Source organism: Kogia breviceps, unplaced genomic scaffold (genome assembly GCF_026419965.1).
Source record: "Kogia breviceps isolate mKogBre1 unplaced genomic scaffold, mKogBre1 haplotype 1 scaffold_50, whole genome shotgun sequence".
NCBI classification, from domain to species: domain Eukaryota; kingdom Metazoa; phylum Chordata; class Mammalia; order Artiodactyla; family Physeteridae; genus Kogia; species Kogia breviceps.
In genome coordinates this window covers 1,685,852-1,699,080 of record NW_026711939.1, presented here as the reverse complement: position 1 = coordinate 1,699,080, position 13,229 = coordinate 1,685,852, and the positions used below count along the sequence as shown (strand labels likewise).

The 13,229-nt window shown below is 43.0% G+C and overlaps 1 long non-coding RNA gene across 1 annotated transcript in view; it reads left to right on the top strand.

Moving 5' to 3' along the window:
• The window catches only part of LOC136793485 (uncharacterized), a 94,508-nt gene extending 82,967 nt beyond the window's left edge, over positions 1 to 11,541 (top strand). The window contains exons 3-4 of the long non-coding RNA XR_010838775.1: positions 4,284 to 4,376; positions 7,892 to 11,541. This is a non-coding gene — a long non-coding RNA (uncharacterized lncRNA). The remainder of the gene's footprint in view (positions 1 to 4,283; positions 4,377 to 7,891) is intronic.
• Positions 11,542 to 13,229: the final 1,688 nt, after the last annotated feature.

Here is a 13,229-nt window from a genome sequence, read left to right as displayed (position 1 = left end):
TATTAACTCAGGATAGTATCAGGATTTTATATATTGGCGGCAGCTGGGCTTTAGTTAGAAACAGTGTCAGGGCCTGAGTTAGGACTAGCATTATGGCCTTTGTTAGGTATAGTGTCAGGGACTGAGCTAGGAGTTGTGTGAGGGCCTTTGCTAGGGACAGTGTCAGGGCCTGAGCTAGGATGAGCCTCCAGGCCTCAGTTTGGGACAGGTTCACAGCCTTGAGACTAATTTCAGGACGTTATTTAGGGACAGCATCAGGGATTTAGTTAGCATAACAGTAGGCATTCCTACAAGCACCCTTTAAGCCAACACACGCAGATGCAGAAGGAAACCATACACGCTGGTATAAAGGAATATTCCGCAGAAGTTGAGTACATTTTGTTTAAGGTCGGTAAGAGTTTAAACATTATTTTTTTCAGAAAACTCTATTCAGAAGATGAAAGAATTTCATCCTAAAGAATCTCTTTAGATAAATTTGACATTAGCAACGGACAAGGTTACATTCAGGTCTAGGGCTAGTGTCAGGTAATGACCTAGGTTTGGAATCAAGCCCTTAGGTACTTAGAGAATCAGGGCCTAATTTAAGACCTGTGCCAGGGCTTCGGGTAGGGACAGCGTCAGAGCCTGATATAGGGAGAAGGTGAGGGCCTGAGTGAGGCCCCTAGATGCAGACACTGTCAGGGCATGATTTAAGAGCAGCATTCAGGGCGTTTGTGGAGTCAGCATTCGGGTCATAGTGAAAGACATGAGCAGGGCCTGAGTGAGTCAGAGAATCGAGGCCTCCGTTAGGGAAAGCTTCAGGGCCTGAGTTAGGCACAGCCTCAGGTCTTCACTTAAGGATACCGACAGGGATTTTTTTGGGACAGTCAGGATGGTGCATAGAAATGTGTCAGGAAATTTTCTCAGGACAGTGTCCGCATTTTAATTATTGTTTGCAGCAGGGACCATTAGGGACAGATTCTGGGCCGTAGTGAGATATAGTGTTAAGGCCTTAGTTAGGATTAGTCTGTGCCTTTGTCATGGAGTGTATTAGGGTTTCAGTTAGGAAAAGATGCAGGACATTAGCTTGGGACAGAGTTAGGTCCGTTCCAGGCATAGTGCCAGAAAATTATTGAGAGCATCAGGACCTTAGTTAGGCCCAGTGACAGGGCCCTAAATCCGGACGTCTTCCAGCGTTTTGTATACAGATAGCGTCAGAGCCTATCTAAAGTACAGCTAAAGGGCCTAAGTGAGGCCTGTCTTTAGGGCCTGAGTTAGTGCCACTGTCAGGACATGTCTTAGGATCAGCATAAGGGCCTCTGTGGGATCAATGTGAGGATCTTTGAAGACATTATCAGGGATTCTATTAGGGGTAGCCTCATGCCCCCATTTATGGACAGCATCAAGGCTTACTTTGGGTCAGTGTCAGGAGCTTGGTAAGACCTGGGTCAGGATATTAGCTCAGGATAATGTCAGGACTTTAGATATTGTTGGCATCTGGGCCTTAGTTAGAGACAGCGTCAGGGACTGAGTTAGGGAGAATTTCAGGGCCTTAGTTATGCTAGAGACTCCAAGACCTTCCCTGAGTTCTAAAGGGCTGATTCGAACAGTTGCTAATCATGGAAAGGAGGGACTGCACAGACCAAAGAAGAACAGAATAGAATGAACAGTGCAGCCTTGGGCCAAGATTCTGGTTTTGCCTCAAGGGATACAGTTAAGAGCATCTTTGGGCTCTTTAGCAACCTAAACCCCCCCACAAAATAGAAGATTTTAGTCTTCATTCCAGAGAAGGTCCTCAAGAGACCATCTGAGGTCAGGTTATATTTAGTTAAGGCCCTGTACACACAGTAATCCTTAGGATACCTGTCTCCTTAAACCATTGCTGTAAAACTCCTCACCAGATCCTCCTGCATTGGGACACACGGTTTTTGAGGGTCGGAGTTTTCTGTGTCCCCCTTTGGCTGCCAAAGGAGTAAAGCTATTCTTCTCTACTTCCTGCAAACCTCTCTCTCTGAGATTTGATTTGGCACTGGTGCACAGAGGTTGAGTTTTCGACATCAAATTTAGTACCCAATGTGGGGCTGACTTGGGGATCCCCCTGTGGGTCCCCTGACTTGATCGGACACTGAGATTTTCTCCACACTAGTCTCTTTCGAGAGAGTGTAAGGTTGGAGAATTCCTTTAGAGGCCAAACCACCTGGGACCCTTGCCTGGAAAGGCCAAGCCCCAGTCATCCCAGCAGTTAGAACTCTAGGGCAGGAGTAGATGGTGGAAGAGGAACCACCCTAGCAGCTGCCGAGGCCGTCTTTGCCTTGAGGACGTTCCTCTGTTCCTCCTGCCTGGACTGCCCTGAATGTCCTACTCCAAGGGATTATTTTGGGGAACCAGAAAAATAGCATTTGGGATGTTGCAGCACCTCAGCCAGTGTGTGGTAACTCCCCTGGCAAGCAGTCTGAGGTCCTTTTAGCCCTGTACATTTGGGGGAACCTTGGTTCCCATTTGGGTGACTTTTCATTCCAGGAAATCTCATTTGGAAGGTGAACCACTTGGACAGAGGTCACAGGCTAAGTTGAGACTTGGAAGCTGATTTGAGTCTTGTGCTGTTTGGTTGTTGGTTTCTCTTTGGTTTCTGGTTCCTTTGGTGTGAGGCTTCCATTGGTGTTTAGGATTTTGTTGTGTTCTTAGTCCGTGGTGTGAGTGTTCCATGGTTCAAACGTAAGAAGTGCTTCTTCTTCAGTTCCATCTGAGAGCCAATGGGCAAAATCCTGGCAGACTGGTCAACCTATAGTTGTAAACCTAAGAGTAAGAAAAGAATGAAATTCTATTGTAATTTTGTCTGGCCAATGTATGGATACATTCTTGAAAAATGAGGAAAGGTGGTCTTTGAATGATAGCCTAAATGACTATACTATCCTTCAGCTAGAGTTATTTTGTCACAGGAGGAGAAAGACAAAAGAAATTCCATACGTTCAAGCATTTATGAAACTACGTAATAAAGGAGGTGAGCGGCTAGGTAACAGGCTGATGGTACAAAGAGAAAAGAAAGTCACTTTGTACTAGAGCTCGTTGTGTCTGAATGCAGAAAAAAATAAGGGACAACATAAGATGGATACAGAAGGTGGTGAACATTTGTGAAAAGGGAACATGGAGGGAAGAGTTGTGCCTGACCACGATATTCTAAGATGGATTTTGTTGGAAGTGGGTTAGGGCAAGCCTGCATTTTGTTTCTCCCTCCAAAGTTTTCTTAGAATGCTGCTTTTGATTGTGAACAGCTGGTGAGTTCCTTTGCCTGTGTCTGTGATCTGTATTTTTGTTTGAAATCTCTTTACTTTGGTTCAGTGAATAAGTGTTTTTTGGCCAATTCTAACCGTTCTTTTGATCTCCAGCTAACTTTGGGATGCTTTAGAAGGCCCTTGAGCTATCTCAGAGAGAAATGTTTGATTAGTATATTAAATTACATGGAATTCCTAAAAATCTAGTATGTCCTGGTAAAATTGGAAGTCCTTCCCCTCAAGCTACTTAGGACTTGGAGCAATTGGATAAATGACACCTCTGTATTGAAGTGTGTATTTATGAAAGTTACTGTGTTGGCTTCATTTTGCCCCGATGTTTAAGAGGAAAGGAAAATTACATAGTGAAGTTATCAGAATGTAATGACTCATGATGTATCACTGTTTGCTTTAGGTCTACTGCTAAAAGCACATGTACAATGCTTGTGTGACAATTGGGTATGAATAATAAAATGTATGGCCTATATAAAGCGTTTTGTCATTAACATACCTCTGAGCATGTTCACGATACCTGATCAGTATTCCCCCAAAGTGGATTAACTAGGCAAATAACAAGGAGGCCTAGCACTGAGGGACATGATCTACACCAGGGCCAAACAGCTGAATCATTCTGGCACTGAGGGATTGACATTTTGATCATCAGTGCTTTCTATTGAAAGACTTGGAATCAAAAGGAAAAAAACTTCACGTATTGAGGTGTGAGGAAATCTCTCTGGCTTATACATGGTTTAACTTAAATTATACTGACCAGAGTGGCCTGTTTTGTGGCCTTTTAGATACGAATTGTACATCTGCTTTGGCATTGAGGAAGGGAATGCATTTTACAGTCAAAAAGGAGTAGTAACTATGGTTCAGACATCCAAGATAAACCTAAGTGACCTTTGTAGATGTGATTTAGATGCATTCCTGAATTCTTTTTCTGTTTTCTTTTTAAGTTTTTTTTGGATGTGGACCATTTTTTAAGTCTATTGAATTTGTTACAATATTGTTTCTGTTTCATGTTTTGGTTTTTAGGCCACGAGGCATGTGAGATCTTAGCTCCCTGCCCAGGGCTCAAACCGGCACCCTCTGTGTTAGAAGGCGAAGTCTTAACCATTGAGCCACCAGGTAAGTCCCCGCATAACTGTATTGTTGAAATTGAATTTCTGAGCTACATCAGACTCAGGATGCCACTAGCCATTCTGAAAACAATGTCTGCTGGTAGCTGCAACCGTACGTTTTCAAGGACTCCTATCTTAACTATTAAATTTCAAACAGTGACTTTAGATCAGATACTATTAGAAAGATGAGACATATGTGTAGTGTTCAGTAGCTCCTGTTATGGATATGTCAATACTACATCACAAGTTAAAACCTACTTAGGTAGAATTAGACAACTTGCTACGAAATCTCTCTGAAGTGCCAGTTCCAGACCAGGTTTCAGGCTTATTCTGCTGAATTCCTAAGGGGATGCACACTTTGGGATGGCATCAGGACTTTAGTAAGGACAGTGTCAGGACCATGGTAAGAGATGGATCAAGATATTAGCTCAGGATAGTGTCAGCACGTTAGTTATTGGCGGCAGCAAGGCTGATGTTAGGGACAGCTTTAGGGCCTTAGTTAGGGACAGCATCAGAACCTGAGATAGACCAAATATCAAGGCCTAGGCTAAGACTAGGGTCAGGGCCTTTGTTAGGGACAATGACAAGGCCAGGGTTAGGCCTAGCATGAGGATGTGAGTTAGGGACAACCTCAGGGCCTCACTTCGGGACAGTGTCAGCGCTTACTTAGGGAAAGGGTCAGTTAGGGTTAGGGTTAGGGCACAGGTTAGGATTAGGGTAAAGATTAGGCTATGGCTACCGGTTAGGGTTTTAAGGGTTAGGGCACGGTTTAGGACTAGGGTATGGCTTAGGTTTAAGCATTTGGGTTAGGGTTAGGGCACAGGTTAGGATTAGGGTAAAGATTGGGGTATGGATACGTGTTAGTGTATGAGTTAGGATTAGCGTACAGGTTAGAGTTAAGTTTAGGGTTAGGGCACGGGTTAGGATTAGGGTATAGTTTAAGGTATGTCGATGGGTTAGAGTTAGTGTATGGGTTAGGTTTAGGGTATGCTTTAGGGTTGGGGTATTTATGAAACCTCTCCCACTCTCCCGATATCACTTAGCAGGTAAAGTAATATTATTTCGACTCCAGGAATGGAGAAGAATATAGACGCTAGGATAAGACAAATAACACACACATTATAAATAAATCTCATTAGGATTTTGTTTGTAACCTGTACATTAAAACACTAGTGCTTAGGAAATCTATTGGAGGCAGAAGCAGTAAAGGGTAGTTTTATGGGAATAACATCACAGATTTTCTGTAGAATACACAGATTTTGACTGGTTAGCAAGTCAAGGAGGCATGCTTTTGTTCTGAAGATATAAACCCTCTTCTAAATTGAGCTCTTATTGGAAGTTAGACATTTTCTCTTGCTGTTGTATTGTTTTGTATTTGCATGATTATTCTGCTTCCATCTCCCTTGTTAAACCGTTGATTTGGGGAAGAGTGCCATTACTGAAAGGAGGTAACAGAATTTTTCTCAAAAACAGAAGGAAATGGTTCTCACCTAACTATTAAGAAATAATCTCTATACTGGTGTACTGACAGAATTATGATTCAGGGATAATAATCCTATGTTGTAACAAGGGAAATTTAAAAAGATTAAGGGAAAAGATAATATTTTACCACTTGCCATCCTTTCCCACTCTCTGAAATGACTAGTATAATGTGGAGAATTCTCATTTCATCTGTAAGGAATGCATGAATTAGGATATGGGGGTTAACAGATAAGTACTGATACATATGAAAGACATAATCAAAAAACACCTAAGGAATACAGAGAGAGGTCTACTCAACACTCTGTAATAACCTACACGGGAAAGGATCCAAAGATGAATAGATTGATACATACATATGATGAACCAGATGCAGTACACCTAGAACACACACCACATTTTTATCCAATTGGCTGTGATACTAGATAACAATTAAATTTTAAAAAACACACAAGAAGTAAGGAGATATAAGCTCTTGGGGGTTTGCCCTGACACACTGCACTCTCATTTGCAGCCTACTAACACAATTTCCAGGAAGCCTCTGTTGCAGGAAAACCCAGAGTTGGAAATGGAGAAATGCTGCCGCCTTGTGGCCGTTTCCCGCAAGAGCGGCTTCAAACGCATAGCTATGGGTCACTTAACATTCATAAGGACTCAGGCCTCTAAAAGACACCTGCCCTCAAAAAAAAAAAAAATGTCCTGAGCTCGGCCGTGGCCAAAAAAATTCAAAGCAGGCAAATGTGTCAAAGAGATAGTATGATAGAGGTAAGTTTTACTCACTCTTTATCAAAAAAAGGAAAATGGAGAAAAGCTCAACCTCAGGAATGATCAGACTCCTCTAAGCTACAAAAAGCTTTCAGCTCACCCAAGTTAACTACCGTCAGCCAAAAGACTACAAACAATAAATGCTGAAGGGGTTTTAGAGAACTCTGTTCCCTCTGTCTGCGGAGGACATGTCTAGTTGTAACAGCCAATAATGAGAACAGAAAGGAGCTGCGTTTTCAATTAAAAATTGAGCCACCCTTCCATCCAGAACACCCACAGCCGAGCCTCTCACCTGAGAAGACGGGCTGCAAGAGCTGCACTCCACGAGTTTTCACAGTAGCCAAGACACCGAAGCAACCCAAATGTCCATCAACAGATGAATGGATAAGAAGAGCTGGTCCGTGGACACAGTGGACTATTAGCCATGGAAAACAAGGAAACACTGCTCTTTGAGGCACCCGAGATGAGCCTAGAGATCATCACAGAACATGAGTTAAGTCGGAAAGCAAAAGGCATACCGTATGACATCACCTATAGGCGTTATCTAACAGCTGACACAAATGAACATATTTCCACAAAGAAAGACACTCACACACTTAGAAAACAAACTAAGCTTAAGTAAAATGAAAGGTGGGGGGAATGGATAACTTAAGATTAGTGTCACCATATGTGTACAAATACGTATTAAATATATATATCAAACAGACCGACCATATAGCAAGGGAGGTCACCAGAACACTCTGCAATAATTTACATGGGAAGAGGATCTGTACAAGAATATATATATATATATATATATATATATATATATATATATATATATATATATATATACATATAAAACGTACAAATGAACCAGATTCTGTACATATAGGACCAACAGTATTCTAATCATTACCCCGATTTAAACAAATTAAAAGAGCGAACAAGAAGTAATGTGACATACACTTCTGGGGTTTTTTCCTGGCACATTCCATTCTAATTGACAACCTGGGAACAGGACTTCCAGAAGGCTCTGCTGCCCTAGTAACCAGATGTGGGAATGTAGCAATGCTGACGCCTTGTGGCCGTTTCCCACAGCAGCAGCTTTAAAGTCAGTGCTAATGGTCACTCAATATTCACACCCATTGCAGGCTTGTAAATGACACCTGCCCTCCAAAACAAAATCCTGGGGTCGAAAATCGACCAAAAAAGTCCAAAGAGGGCAACCTTCCAAGAAGACAATTTCGAGAGGTTTATTGTACTCACGGTTTTTTTTTTTCTGTTTTTGTTTAACAGAATAAAAAAAGGCGTGGAAAAATGCTGAACCTTAGGAATTATTAGACACGAAAATACACGTTACAAAAACCTATCATGTCACACGACTCAGCATGGCCAGCAGCAAAACTTCTGCAAACAAGAAATGCTGACGGGGTGGTGAAGAAATGCGTACCCTCGGTTCTAAGTGGGACGTGGTAAGAGCCCCTAAGGAAAACACAGTGGAGTTGCCTGGAAAGGGTCAACATTGAGCGACCGTTCAATCAAGCATAGCCACTGCTGGGTCTATCACCTGAGAGGATGAGAATCAAAAAGACACGGGCTGGCAATCCTGCAATCCAGCAATGTTTACCATAGCCAACACTTGGAAGCAATGAAAATGCCCAGCCACAGAGGAATGCAGAAAGGAGCAGTGGTCCATGGACACAATGGAAGAGTACTCCAGTGAAAAGTAGAAATTCCATTTTAAAAACAGATATAAGTAAGGAGACATCAGCTTTGGGGGGTTTCTCCAGACACATCCCACCGTCATTGATAACCGAGGAACACCACTGGCAGGAAGGTCTGTTTCACTAGTTACCAGAGTGGGAAACGCAGAAATGCTGCAGCCCTCTGGCCGTTACCTGCAACGGCAGCTTGAAAACCCGTGCTAATGGTCACTTCGTGTGCACAAGTCCTGGAGGGCTGTCAATGAAACCTGCCCTCAAAATGTCTTGAGGGAGGTAGTGGCCAAAATATTTCAAAAGGCGGCACATACGTCAAGAAAAGAATGTGATGAGGTAAGCTACACACACAGTTTGAAGAAAAAAAGGACATCCCTGAAAGCTCAATTTCAAGGCTTTATGAGACGCATGCAAATCCAACCACAGAGGTATCGGCTCACACCAGTCAGAAGAACCATCAGCAACAAGACTACCAACAATTCATGCTGAAGGGGTTGTGGAGAAGTGCATACCCTCTAGGTTAAGTGGGACTTTGCCGCCAGCCGCGGCGGGTCCTCAAAGTGTAGCAACAACCGACGAGAGGGGGTAGGGAACTGAACGCACCAAGGTATGGGATCAGAAGGGCACAAGCAACTGACGCTTGCAAGGCAAGTTTAATAACAAAGCCTAGCCGTATATATACCCCTAAAGCAGGGACTTTGCTTCGTCACGCCTTATCGGCATCAGCTGGTTGGTTGGCTTCTCGGCTTAGTCACACCTTATCAGCATCAGCTGGTTGGTTGGCTGCTCGGCTTCTCCCTCAAAGGCACCAATTTCCCCTCCAGGGTTGCTTTTCCTAGCTTTAGGGAACAACCAGGGACTCCCAGTAACTGAGCAGGTCCCTGGAGCGATTTGGCCAAAGGCCATCTCCTTTTGTATGTTCATACCATAAAGTCCAGGATGCATACCAAGGAGAGTACAGTCGGGCCCTGAGGCTTAGGAGGGTCTTAGTGGCGCCTTCCTCAGAGGGCAATGCTCGCCACAGGACTTCACCTGGTAAGAGGCACTAATGGGAACAGAATGGAGGTGCCTTTACAAGGTAAACACTGAGTTACGATATGATCCAGCAGGCCCACTCGTGGGCCTATAACCTAAGAAAGAAGACAGAAGTGGAAAGACACAGGCAGGCAAATCTGCATTGCAGGAGTATTACAATAGCCAGGACATGGAAGCAAGCAGAAAGTCCATCAACAGATGAGTGGACAAAGAAGAACAGGGACCTGAACAGATGGAATATTAGCCAAGGAACAAAAGGAAACAATGCCATCAACAGCACCATCGGTGAGGCTAGAGTTCATCACGCACCTTGCAGTAAGTCACAGAGCGAAAGATACATAGCCTACGATATCACTTATAGGTGTTCCCTAAAAATTGATATCACTGAAGATATTTCCACAGAGAAAGGCAATCACAGATGCAATAAACAGATTTATGGTTCACCCATGGACAGGTGTGAGAATTGTGTACATTAGGAAATTGGGTTTAAGAGAGAGATACAAACACAGGTGAAATACAAAATCACCAAAGGCCTACGGAATACCAAGAGAAGAGTACTCAACATTGTGTCATAAGCTACATGGGAAAAGGATCCAAAGAAGACTAGATACATGTTTATGTGTAAAAGAGCCACATCTTTCACACCCACAACAAGCAAAACATTGTAATCAAACTTGCTGTGAGAAACAATAAACATTGAATTAAAAAACGAACAAGTCAGTCGTGAGGCACAAACATAAGGGGCTTTTTCCTGGCACAGTCCATTCTAATTGACAACCTAGAATACGACTTCCACGGAGGCTCTGTTGCCCGAGTAACCAGGTTTGGTAAAGGAGACCTGCTGCCGCCTTGTGGCCGTTTCTCAAAACAGCAGATTTAAACCCAGTGCTAATGGTCACTTGATATTCAAAATCATTGCAGGCCTATAAATGACACCTGCCCTCAAAAACGATTCTTGGGTCGTCCATCGAGGAAAACAACTCAAAAGACGTGCACATTTCAAAACGACAATTTCAAGAGGCATATTTTGTGCACATTTTGTCTTCTCTTTCTTTCTTTCTCTTGTGATAAATAAAAGGGCATGGAAAAATGCTCAACATCAGGAATTAATAAAGCCATGCAAATCCAGTCGACAGAAACGTTCACCCACCGTCGTCAGAATGATCATCAGCCACAGAGTCTACAAAGAATAAATGCTCAAGGTGTTTTAGAGAACTCTGTGCCCTCTAGCGGCCGCTGGGACGTAACCTGGTAACAGCTAGTAGTGAGAACACCGTGGAGGTGCGTTGAAAGGTAAAAATTGAGCTAACCTGTAATCGGGTAGGCCCACTGATGGGCCTATCTCCCGAGTAGACCAAAATCAAAAAGACACAGGCTGGCCATCCTGCACTGCAGCAACATGTACCATAGCCAAGACTTGGAAGAAACCCAAATGTCCATCAACAGAACAATGCACCAAGAAGAAGGGGGCCCATGTGCACAATGGAACATGAGCCACGGAAGAGCATGCAACAGGTGCCTCTGGCACCACCGTAGAAGGATCTAGAGATACCCACCCAAAAGGAAGTACGAAAGAAACCGAAATAGAAATATCCTATGACATCACTTATAGCTGTTACTTCAACATTGATACCCATGAAGTCATTTCCAAGAGAAGGCCGTGCATAGATGCAGAAAACCAACTATGCTTAACCAAGTGGAAAGGTGTAAGGAATGTATGAATTTGGATATGGGGGTTTACAGACATGTACTGATACATATGAAATATATAATCACAAAATACCTAAGGAATACCAAGAGAGGTCGACTCAACACTCTGTAATAACCTACACGGGAAAGGATCCAAAGATGAATAGATTGACACATACATATGATGAACCAGATGCAGTACACCTAGAACACACACCACATTTTTATCCAATTGGCTGTGATACTAGATAACAATTAAATTTTAAAAAACACACAAGAAGTAAGGAGATATAAGCTCTTGGGGGTTTGCCCTGACACACTGCACTCTCATTTGCAGCCTACTAACACAATTTCCAGGAAGCCTCTGTTGCAGGAAAACCCAGAGTTGGAAATGGAGAAATGCTGCCGCCTTGTGGCCGTTTCCCGCAAGAGCGGCTTTAAACGGATAGCTATGGGTCACTTAACATTCACAAGGACTCCGGCCTCTAAAAGACACCTGCCCTCAAAAAAAAAAAAAAATGTCCTGAGCTCGGCAGTGGTGAAAAAAATTCAAAGCAGGCAAATGTGTCAAAGAGATAGTATGAAGAGGTAAGTTTTACTCACTCTTTATCAAAAAAGCAAAATGGAGAAAAGCTCAACCTCAGGAATGATCAGACTCCTCTAAGCTACAAAAAGCTTTCAGCTCACCCAAGTTAACTACCGTCAGCCAAAAGACTACAAACAATAAATGCTGAAGGGGTTTTAGAGAACTCTGTTCCCTCTGTCTGCGGAGGACATGTCTAGTTGTAACAGCCAATAATGAGAACAGAAAGGAGCTGCGTTTTCAATTAAAAATTGAGCCACCCTTCCATCCAGAACACCCACAGCCGAGCCTCTCACCTGAGAAGACGGGCTGCAAGAGCTGCACTCCACGAGTTTTCACAGTAGCCAAGACACCGAAGCAACCCAAATGTCCATCAACAGATGAATGGATAAGAAGAGCTGGTCCGTGGACACAGTGGACTATTAGCCATGGAAAACAAGGAAACACTGCTCTTTGAGGCACCCGAGATGAGCCTAGAGATCATCACAGAACATGAGTTAAGTCGGAAAGCAAAAGGCATACCGTATGACATCACCTATAGGCGTTATCTAACAGCTGACACAAATGAACATATTTCCACAAAGAAAGACACTCACACACTTAGAAAACAAACTAAGCTTAAGTAAAATGAAAGGTGGGGGGAATGGATAAATTAAGATTAGTGTCACCATATGTGTACAAATACGTATTAAATATATATATCAAACAGACCGACCATATAGCAAGGGAGGTCACCAGAACACTCTGCAATAATTTACATGGGAAGAGGATCTGTACAAGAATATATATATATATATATATATATATATATATATATATATATATATATACACACATATAAAACGTACAAATGAACCAGATTCTGTACATATAGGACCAACAGTATTCTAATCATTACCCCGATTTAAACAAATTAAAAGAGCGAACAAGAAGTAATGTGACATACACTTCTGGGGTTTTTTCCTGGCACATTCCATTCTAATTGACAACCTGGGAACAGGACTTCCAGAAGGCTCTGCTGCCCTAGTAACCAGATGTGGGAATGTAGCAATGCTGACGCCTTGTGGCCGTTTCCCACAGCAGCAGCTTTAAAGTCAGTGCTAATGGTCACTCAATATTCACACCCATTGCAGGCTTGTAAATGACACCTGCCCTCCAAAACAAAATCCTGGGGTCGAAAATCGACCAAAAAAGTCGAAAGAGGGCAACCTTCCAAGAAGACAATTTCGAGAGGTTTATTGTACTCACGGTTTTTTTTTTTCTGTTTTTGTTTAACAGAATAAAAAAAGGCGTGGAAAAATGCTGAACCTTAGGAATTATTAGACACGAAAATACACGTTACAAAAACCTATCATGTCACACGACTCAGCATGGCCAGCAGCAAAACTTCTGCAAACAAGAAATGCTGACGGGGTGGTGAAGAAATACGTACCCTCGGTTCTAAGTGGGACGTGGTAAGAGCCCCTAAGGAAAACACAGTGGAGTTGCCTGGAAAGGGTCAACATTGAGCGACCGTTCAATCAAGCATAGCCACTGCTGGGTCTATCACCTGAGAGGATGAGAATCAAAAAGACACGGGCTGGCAATCCTGCAATCCAGCAATGTTTAC